This window comes from Loxodonta africana, unplaced genomic scaffold, assembly GCF_030014295.1.
Source record: "Loxodonta africana isolate mLoxAfr1 unplaced genomic scaffold, mLoxAfr1.hap2 scaffold_228, whole genome shotgun sequence".
Classification (NCBI taxonomy): Eukaryota; Metazoa; Chordata; class Mammalia; order Proboscidea; family Elephantidae; genus Loxodonta; species Loxodonta africana.
Genome location: NW_026974962.1, coordinates 208,768 through 219,673, shown reverse-complemented (window position 1 = coordinate 219,673; position 10,906 = coordinate 208,768).

Here is a 10,906-nt window from a genome sequence, read left to right as displayed (position 1 = left end):
GCATCTTGCCCATGGGGGCAAAGGAGGTTTTGGTCTGCCAGGCAACAGCCACTCCCTTGACCGAGCACACCTGGGTGAAATATGCACACCTGACCCATCGCTTCTCTGGAGCAGCCCCTTAGCTGGATGAATGAGATGTCTGCTCAGTGGAAGCTGAGGGAAAAGACCTCTCTGATGGTTGTGGAGTCTCCCTGGGCCTAGAGCTTGGACTTTTTGCTTGAGATGTTGTGGACTCTTGGGCATTTTCCTCTCGGATAGAGACCTCTGAGAATAGTTAATTTACATGAGCTCTCATGGCCCTGATCTTCATATAGGAGCCCAAGGCTCTGGTCTCAGGAATCCCTGGAGGCCTCTCCATCACCAGCATCCTCCACCTCTGCAGACCTCATCCCTTCTTTCTTTTTCACAGAACCTACCACCCTTTTGGGGGCATTGCTGTGAACAATAAAATCTCTGCAAAATGGTACTACTGACGGTAGCCATTTCCAAGCAGTGGATTCTGACTCATGGCTATACCATGTGTACAGGGTACAGCTGCACTCCATAGGGTGCTCTTGGCTGCAATCATTATGAAAGCAGAAGCAAGGCCTCTCTTTCAGGACGCACCTGTGTGAGCTGGAACCACTAACCTTTCGTTTATTTGTAGAGCGCAAACACTTTGTGCCACCGAAGGTCCCTTACTAGTGATAGTAGTACCTTGTAACGAGAGCTTATGCCCTTTGAAGATAGTATTGCAGGGTATCATATTTGTAAATAAAGAATCTTCAAATTAATTTTTTCATGGCATTGATATGTTGAATGCCAAGTGAATTCCCTTCTTTGGAACATGTAAATGTCCTCATTTCCGTGAACCTTTTTAATTGTCTGAAACTTCTAAAGATTTCTTCTAAAACGGTGATTTTCTTAGCATATTTAGCAAGTAAACACTCAAACAGGAGAAAGTCTCATCTCTTAACTCTCTTTAAAGGGAGGACTTTTTATAGAGGCACTGTACTTAAAGAGAAAGAAAATTTGTATACTTTGTTAAAGTCTTACATGTATACCTCTTCCTTGTACCCTTCCTAAACAAGCAATAGTAGAGGGTTAAACTTGTCTTTCTGTAAACAGAAGTCCCCTCTACAGGTCCATCTTAGATGAACCGCTTCAAGGTCCTCAGGCAGAAAACAGATGACTGTATGTATCTGAGAGTCCTGATTCCAGAGACATCGGTGGTCAAATACAACCACCTCACCTAGGTGTGTCTGGGTGGATCATCCCTGTCAGCCTAAAGGTCTGTAGGTTTTTCTGTATCTGAGGGAAGGACTAGAGAGTTCAGAATGAAAAAAGATTTGGAGGTAGGTTGTGTGAGTTGGATGGACAGAAAACTCCATGGTGAGATACAGGATAGAGAGGAGGGACCTCCCAGGAGTATGTTAGAGAGATACAGAGACCAAGGAGGGAGCAGAAAGCAGGGCTCAGCCACTGTGGGGCAACACAGGAGAAAAGCAGAGAAGAAAAAGGGGTGGGTGGTGGAAGAGGATACAGGATCAGGGTGCGCCACCAGGAAGTACAGCACAAGCTCAGGTTCAGTGTGGTAAAATTTTAAAACTTCAAGTCTAAATAGAACTTTAGAACTTGGAGGAAAAGGGCAAGTCCCTGAAGCTCAGGCAGCAAGTCGTGCCCAGACCTTCTGCTGCCTGAGTCCAGGCTGGGAACTGTTGGGGCTCACAGCGACCGGGAACTCTGGGTCAGCGTGGGGTACTGTGTTCTCTCACACCACCCACTCCCCAAACTCCTCAAATAATTTTATTTCTTTTAATTCATCACATGACTTGTCAATTCAATCTCATTAGAACATATTAAAAATAAGTACAAGTCTCCATAACCACCGTTCTTCCTGGCCCTTCACCCACTGCCCTAGGTGACCACTTGCCTCCTTCAATCCCAGAGATAGAAGCAGGAATATCATGCCTAAAACATTGAGTGTCTTCTCCTCCCTACTCTGAAAAACCCTCAGGTTGCAGTAGAATTTTATAATTAACCCATTTATTCTTTCACATCACCTACTTTGCTTAGTTGTCTACAGAATGGCAGGAAGTACTTTCTCAGCAAAAACCTCAGTGAGCCCGGTCATCCCACAGCACAGGTTTCATCTTCTCTCCTTGTAGTCCTCTTTTTCAGGGAAATACAACCCCTCACTGCCAGCTGTAATTGATCAGGAAGCATTTTCCTCATGCTCTTACCTCAATTCTAAGAGAAAGTCCTCCTCATTGCATTCTGCCGCTCCATCCTGGCTGGGTGAAGATGAGACAAAAAGAACGGCCTTCTGAAGGAGTTTTTTCCCTCCTGCCAGTTAGAGATGATGTCCCAAACTCTCCCTAGCTCGACAATGCTAATTTAGGAAACACTGTCTGTGAACTGGTAGTTTAAGTCGCTCTCCCACAGAAGATCTCAGATCAACAACCTCTCCAAAAAGCCACTGGAATCTGAGTGAACACCGAGGATTCTAGTAACCCTTGTGTGACATCATTGTTGACATCTCTCAGTTCTGAGGGCCCATTTTGAATCCAAACATGGCAACAAGAAAAATGTGGCAACTCTTCTGGCAGGGGTTAGGAAGTTGTTATAAGGGAAATAATATAGAAAGAATGAATTGAACCTTTCCTCTGCCCTTAAAAAGGTTAACATCTGTTGGGGTGACTTGAGAGACCACGGAATAATAACAGTGTAATGGCCATTGTTTCCCCCAAGCCACTCCTCTGACACTGTTTGATCCACTTTGCTCCAGTCCTAGAAACACATGTCCACTCTGAAGCCCTCTCAGGCTTCCTTTGTAGCTGAGGCTTCACATAGGTTGTTTCCTTTGGCTAGAAGATATTCTCTCCCCTCCCTTCTTCTCCATGGTGAACCATGATGGTGAAGACAGCAGGCCCCAGCCAAACTCCTGGGCTTGAGTCCCAGTGTTTCTACATACCTGCCATATGACCTTGAATGAGGCATTGAAACTCTCTATGCCTCACTCCCATCACCTGTCAGATTAAGAGAACTCTATCCTTCTCATAGGGTTGTTGAGAGGATGCCACCTTTAACAACAGTGACTGCTACAGACTAAGATTATATGAATGTTCACTGTTAGAGGAGCCCTGGTGGTACAATTGTTAAGTGTTGGCTACTAACGAAAAAGGGGAGAAAGAGCTGGCTATTTGCTCTTATAAAGATTACAGCCTTGGAAACCCTATGGGACTGTTCTACTCTATTACATGGGATTAGTAGGAGTTGGAATTGAGTTAATAGCACATAACAACAACAACAACATTGTTATATTTCATGTCACAGCTTGCTGAGTCTGCCTAAACTACTTGATATTCCTGCTCTAAGTATCAGATCACTCTATAATCCCTACATGATAACACTCCCCTCACCACCCAGATATTCATGTGAGATCCTCATTTAAAAATCTATCTTCTTTAAAATGATTATAAGCAACTTGGGGGCAAACACAAGGTCTGCCTTATATATGTAGTCCCAGAAAGTAGGATAGTACCTGACACATAGTAGATACTTGACATATGTTAGTTGGATCAATGAGTGATGAATGATGAGTCCCCCAAAAGACCCATCCTTTATCGAAAATCAGCGCAGAATAGAACTCTTTGATGTGGTGCCTAAAGGTACCATCATTCATGGGTAGACTGTTGACCCAAATTCTTTGACCTTCCTGGCTCTGAGCCCCAGAATATGGTACACATACCACCTTCCCATGCTTTCTCTTGGACCTTCTGGAACAGGGTTAGCATTATGGCCTCAAAGAAAAGCAATGAGTATAAGGACCTCCATGGTCAACCTACATGGGAGGCCTAGCAGAGCCCTCAGGAAAAAGCCCACTGTTCTCTGCTGGACTGCACGTTTGATTTTGTTCTAGAGGGCTATTTAGAAAAGTAACCAGTAAAATTGTTGAAACCATTTGAGAAGGGGTTTTAGAAATTTTTGCTGGTGGACAGAAGGGAATCTGATAACTTGGAGGAAAACGAAAGCTCTCAGATGAGGAGAAGAGGCGGTTTGCTTTGTGTGACTGCAGAGGGTAGAACTGGGACAAGCATCTCGAAACACAAAAGGGCAAAAGAAGATCTTTCTTGCTCAGAAATGGAGCAAAAATGCCCCAATAGATTCACCCTATCGCCTCATAATTTTTACATTCATGATACCATCACCTTGCACTGTGGCCTCAGGAGAATACTTGGGGTTTCCTGAATATATTGGGCCATTTCCTACTTCTTAACCACCTACCGGTATTTCCACATTTGGTTCAGCATCACTTCCTGGTAAACTCTTCTCTGACCCTACTACTGGTATAACTCCTTACTTCCTGCTGTGTACTCCATTATGTTTTGGAAACAATTTGCCATAGCTGAGAACACACTTGATTGTATTTATTCCTTGTGATTGATTGTAAAAATGGGCACTTGTTCTTGCTGTCTTGGTATCCATGCCCATTTAATGTTTCACTTCTTGGTTGAAGCCTTTCTTGACACTATTCCTGGCAGAATATCCTACTCCCTGATGCTGTTGTCTTTAGGTGCCATTGAGTCAATTCTGACTCATAGTGACCCTATGTACAACAGAACTACGTTCTACTCTGGGAAATTCTTGTACTCAAGAAATGCCTTGCCATAGTTCAGAAAACACTTGAGTGCATTTACTTATTGTACCTGAATACAGTATGGTGACATCTTTTTCCTGTTTCTTTTCCATGCTTTTGGAAAATGACCTGGAAGCTGCTTTCATTGAAAACAGAAGTCTAGTAGCCTCTTGAATTGCAACAGAACTTATGACTGCTTTGGCCATTGGCCAATACCAAACCTGATAGAAGTAGAGAACTGAAAGGACTTGGGCTTTGGGGATTGCCCTGTAGTTGCTCTTCAAACCCTGGCAACTCAGGGGTTTGAGCCAAGGCCAGTGTGCTGCATGTTTATGTCTTTCATCAAATTTGGATAGTGTCCGGCTTTATTTTTTCTTCTGCACCTTTCCTTCTCTCCTCTATTTTTGGAATGTCTGTGATGTGTTTGCAGGAGAAAAATGTGACGGTTTGCTCCCATAAAGATTTACAGCCTTGAGAGGTGGAGCCAAGATGGCAAAATAGACAGATGCTTCGGGCGAGCCCTCTTTACAACAAAGACCTGAAAAAAACAAATGAAATGTGTACATTTGTGACAAACTGGGAGCCCTGAGCTTCAAAGGCAAGCTTAAAAAATGAACTGAGAGGCAGGGGAAGGAAGAGACCGTTCAGAAGCGGAGAGGTGTTACCGGACCTGAATCACGGGGATCCTTCAGGCACCATTCCCAAGGCCGCGGGGTGGGCTGATACTAGTGTTTGGCCGCAGTTTCCTCAGGGAGAGGCAGCCAGCCACATAGCCTACTCACACCTCCTGAACCAGAGAAGAACAGCACAAATGAAGAAATTAGAAAGATTATTCAGGACCATAATGAAAAGTTTGATAAGCTGGAAAAATCCATAGACAGCAATCAGAAGTTCAGATTAACAATAAAATTACAGAATTAGAAAACTCCATAGTTTATTTTTTTTTTATAGAAAGTCAGACAAGCAGAATTGAGCAAGTAGGAGCCAGGACTTCTGAACTTGAAGGTAAATCACTTGGCACTAATATATTTGAAGAAAAATCAGATAAAAGAATTTTTAAAAAGTGAAGAAAACTTAAAAATCATGTGGGACTCCATCCACAGAAATAATGTATGAGTGATTGCAGTACCAGAACAGGGAGGGATAACAGAAAATACAGAGAGAACTGTTGAAGATTTTTTGGCAGAAAACTTCCCTGATATTGTGAAAGATGAGAAGATATCTATCAAAGATGATCATCGAACTCAACATAAGGTACATGTAAAAAGAAAGTCACAAAGACATGTTATAATCAAACTTGCCAAAACCAAAGATAAGAGAGAATTTTAAGAGCAGTGAGGGATAAACAAAAAGTCACCTACAAAGGAGAGCCAGTAAGAATAACCTCGGTCTACTCGGCAGAAACCATGCAGGCAAGAAGGCAGTGTGATGGCTTATTTAAAAAATTCACGGAAAAAAAATTGCCTGCCAAGAATCACATATCCAGCAGAACTGTCTCTTAAATATGAAGGTGAAATTAGGACTATTCCAGATACACAGAAGTTTAGGGAATTCATCAAAGCCAAACCAAAACTACAAGAAATGCTAAAAGGAGTTCTTTGGTTAGAAAATCAATATCAGGTACCAACCCAAAACTAGAACAATGGGCAGAGCAATCAGAAGTCAACCCAGACACAGAAATAAAAAAAAAAAGCAATATTATTTTAAAAAAAGCTCAAAACAGGGTAACATTGATGTTATTACATAAAAGAAGACAATAAAGAGGGACAGAGAAATGTAACCACAAATCTTCCATGTGCAGAGGAAGATACAGCGACACAAAGAAATAAAAGTTAGGTTTAAATTTAGAAAAATAAGGGTAAATAATAAGGTAAGCACCAAAAACCAAACCAACAGAGGAGACAAACTATCCTACTCATCAAAATAAAAAAAATAAAAAATAAATAGAGACTCAGCAGAAACAAAGTCAATAACAACGAATATGAGGAAAGGACAATATATAAAGACAATATATAAATTAAGTGGGAAAAAGAAACTGTCAACTACACACAAAAAAGACATCAAAATGATACCACTAAATTCAGACCTATCCGTAATTACACTGAATGTAAATGGACTAAATGCACCAAAAAAGAGACTGAGAGTGGCAGAATGGATTAAAAGACAAGACCCATCTTTATGCTGCCTACAAGAGATACACCTTAGACTTAGAGACACAAACAAAGTAAAACTCAAAGGATGGAAAAAATATATCAAGCAAACAACAATCAAAAAAGAGCATGAGTGGCAATACTAATTTCTCACAAAATAGACTTTAAAGTTAAATCCACCACAAATGATAAGGAAGGACACTATATAATAATGATTAAAGGGACAATACACCAAGAAAATAAAACCATATTAAGTATTTATGCACCCAATAACAGGGCTGCAAGATATATAAAACAAACTCTATCAGCATTGAAAAGTGAGATAGCTCCACAATTATTGTAGGAGACTTCAACACACCACTTTCAGTGAAGGACAGGACATCCAGAAAGAAGCTCAATAAAGACACGGAAGATCTAAATGCCACGATCAACCAACTTGACCTCATAGACATTTACAGAACACTCCACCCAACAGAAACCAAGTATACTTTCTTTTCTAGTGCACATGGAACATTCTGTAGAATAGACCACGTATTAGGTCATAAAGCAAGCCTTAGCAGAAAGCAAAACGTTGAAATATTACAAGGCATCTTCTCTGACCACAAAAGTGGAAATCAATAACAGAAAAAGCAGGGAAAAGAAATCAAACACTTGTAAGCCGAACAATACCCTGCTAAAAAAGACTGGATTATAGAAGACATTAAGGGTGGAATAAAGAAATTCCTAGAATCCAATGAGAATGAAAATACTTCTATCAGAACCTTTGGGACACAGCGAAAGCAGTGCTCAGAGGTCAATTTATATCAATAAATGCAAACAGAGAAAAAGAAGAAAGGGTCAAAATCAAAGAATTATCCCTACAACTTGAACAAATAGAAAGAGAGCAAGAAAAGAAACCCTCAGGCACCAGAAGGAAAATTAGAGCAGACTAAATAAAATAGAAAACAGAAAAACAATTGAAAGAATTAACAAGACCAAAAGCTAGTTCTTTGCAAAAAAATCAACAAAATTGGTAAACCATTGGCCAAACTGACAAAAGAAAAACAGAGCAGGAAGCAAATAAACCAAATAAGAAATGAGACGGGAGATATTACGAAAGACCAACATGAAATTAAAAGAATCATGTCGGTTTACTATGAAAACTGTACTCTAAAAAATTTGAAAACCTAGAAGAAATGGATGAATTCCTAGAAACACACTACCTACCTAAACTAACACAAACAGATGTAGAACAAGTAAATAGACCCATAACAAAAAAAGAGATTGAAAAGTTAATCAGAAAACTCCCAATAAAATAAAGCCCTGGCCCAGACAGCTTCACTGCAGAGTTATACCAAACTTTTGGAGAAGAGTTAGCGCCACTACTTCTAAGGAATTTCAGAGCATAGAAAAGGACAGAATACTACCAAACTCACTCTATGAAGCCACCATATCCCTGATACCAAAACCAGGTAAAGACACCACAAAAAAAGAAAATTACAGACCTATATCCCTCATGAAAGTAGACACAAAAATCCTCAACAAAATTCTAGCCAATAAAATTCAACAACATATCAAAAAAATAATTCACCATGACCAAGTGGGATTCATATCAGGTATGCAGGGATGTTTCAACATTAGAAAAACAATTAATGTAAGCCACCACATAAATAAAAGACAAGAATCACATGATTTTATCAATTGGTGGAGAAAAGGCATTTGACAAAGTTCAACACCCATTCATGATAAAAACTTTCAGCAAAATAGGAATAGAAGGAAAATTCCTCAACATAATAAAAGGCATTTATACAAAGCCAACAGCCAACATCATCCTAAATGGAGAGAGCCTGAAAGCATTCCCCTTGAGACTGGGAGCCAGACAAGGATGCCCTTTATCACCACTCTTATTCAACGTTGTGCTGGAGGTCCTAGCCAGAGCAATTAGGCTAGATAAAGAAATAAAGGGCATCCAGATTGTCAAGGAAGAAGTAAAATTATCTCTATTACACAGAAAACCTGAAGGTATCCTCAAGAAATCTACCAACACTAATAGAAGAGTTCAGCAGAGTATCAGGATACAAGCTAAACATATAAAAATCGGTTGGATTCCTCTACACCAACAAAAACAACATCAAAGAGGAAATCACCAAATCAATACCATTTACAGTACCATTTTTATACCATTTATACCCAAGAAGATAAAATACTTAGGAATAAATCTTACCGGAGATGTAGAAAACTTATACAAAGAAAAGTACAAGACACTTATGCAAGAAAACAAAAGAGACCTACATAACTGGAAAACAAACCTTGCTCATAGGTAGGAAGACTTAATATTGTAAAAATGTTTATTCTACCAAAAGGGATCTATAGATACAGTGCAATTCTAATCCAAATTTCAACAGCATTTTTTAATGAGATGGAGAAACAAATCACCAACTTCATATGGAACGGAAAAAGGCCCCAGAGAAGTAAAGCATTACTGAAAAAGAAGAACAAATTGGGAGGCCTCACTCTACCTGATTTTAAATTAAAATAAAAAGAACCTATTATACCGCCACAATAGTCAGAACAGCCTGGTACTGATACAGTAACAGATACATAGACCAATGGAACAGAAATGAGAATCCAGACATAAATCCATCCACATATGAGCAGCTGATATTTGACAAAGGCCCCAAAACAGTTAAATGGGGAAAAGACAGTCTTTTTAACAAATGATGCTGGCATAACTGGATATCCATCTGCAAAAAATGAAACAAGACCCATACCTTACACTGTGCACAAAAACGAACACAAAATGGATCAAAGACCTAAATATAAAATCTAAAACGATAAAGATCATGGAAGGAAAAATAAGGACATTATTAGGAGCCCTAATACATGGCATAAATAGTATAAGAAAGATTACTAACAATGCAAAAGAGAAATTCTATAACTGGGGGCTTCTAAAAATCTATGCTCATCCAAAGACTTCATCAACAGAATAAAAAGATTACCTACAGACTGGGAAAAAGTTTTTAGCTATGACATTTCCGATCAGTACCTGATCTCTAAACTCTACATGATACTTCAAAAACTCAACAGCAAAAAGAAAAATAAGCCAATTAAAAATTGGGCAAAAGATATGAAAAGACACGTCACTGAAGAAGACATTCAGGTAGCTAACAGATACATGAGGAAATGGTCAGGATCATTAGCCATTAGAGAAATGCAAATCAAAACTGCAATGGGATTTCATCTCACTCCAACAAGGCTGGCATTAATCCAAAAAACACAAAACAGTAAATGTTGGAGAGGCTGTGGAGAGATTGTAACACTTATACACTACTGGTGGGAATGTAAAATGGTGCATCTACTTTGAAAATCCATTTGGTGCTTCCTTAAAAAGCTAGAAACAGAACTATCATAGGATCCAGCAATCCCACTCCTTGGAATATACCCTAGAGAAATAAGAGCTTTTACATGAACAGATATATGCACACCCATGTTCACTGCAGCACTGTTTACAATAGCAAAAAGATGGAAGCAACCAAGGTGCCCATCCACAGATGAATGGATAAATAAATTATGACATATTCACACAATGGAATTCTACACATCGATAAAGAACAGTGATGAATCTGTGAAACATTTCATACATGAAGGAATCTGGAAGGCATTATGCTGAGTGAAATTAGTCAGTTGCAAAAGGACAAATATTGTATAAGACCACTATTATAAGAACTCGAGAAATAGTGTAAACAGAGAAGAAAATATTCTTTGATGGTTACAAGAGGGGGGAGGGATGGAGGATGGGAGAGGGGTATTTACTAATTAGATAGTAGATAAGAACTACTTTATGTGATGGGAAAGATAACACACAATACAGGCAAGGTCAGCACAACTGGACTAAACCAAAAGTAAAGAAGTTTCTGGAATAAACTGAATGCTTTCAAGGCTAGAGTAGCAGGAGCTGGGGTTTAGGGACCATAGTTTCAGGGGACATCTAAGTCAATTGGCACAATAAAATCTATTAAGAAAACATTCTGCATCCCATCTTGGAGAGAGGCCTCTGGGGTCTTAAACACTAGCAAGCGGCCATCTAAGATGCATCAATTGGTCTCAACCCACCTGGATCAAAGGAAAATGAAGAACACCAAGGACACAAAGTGATTTC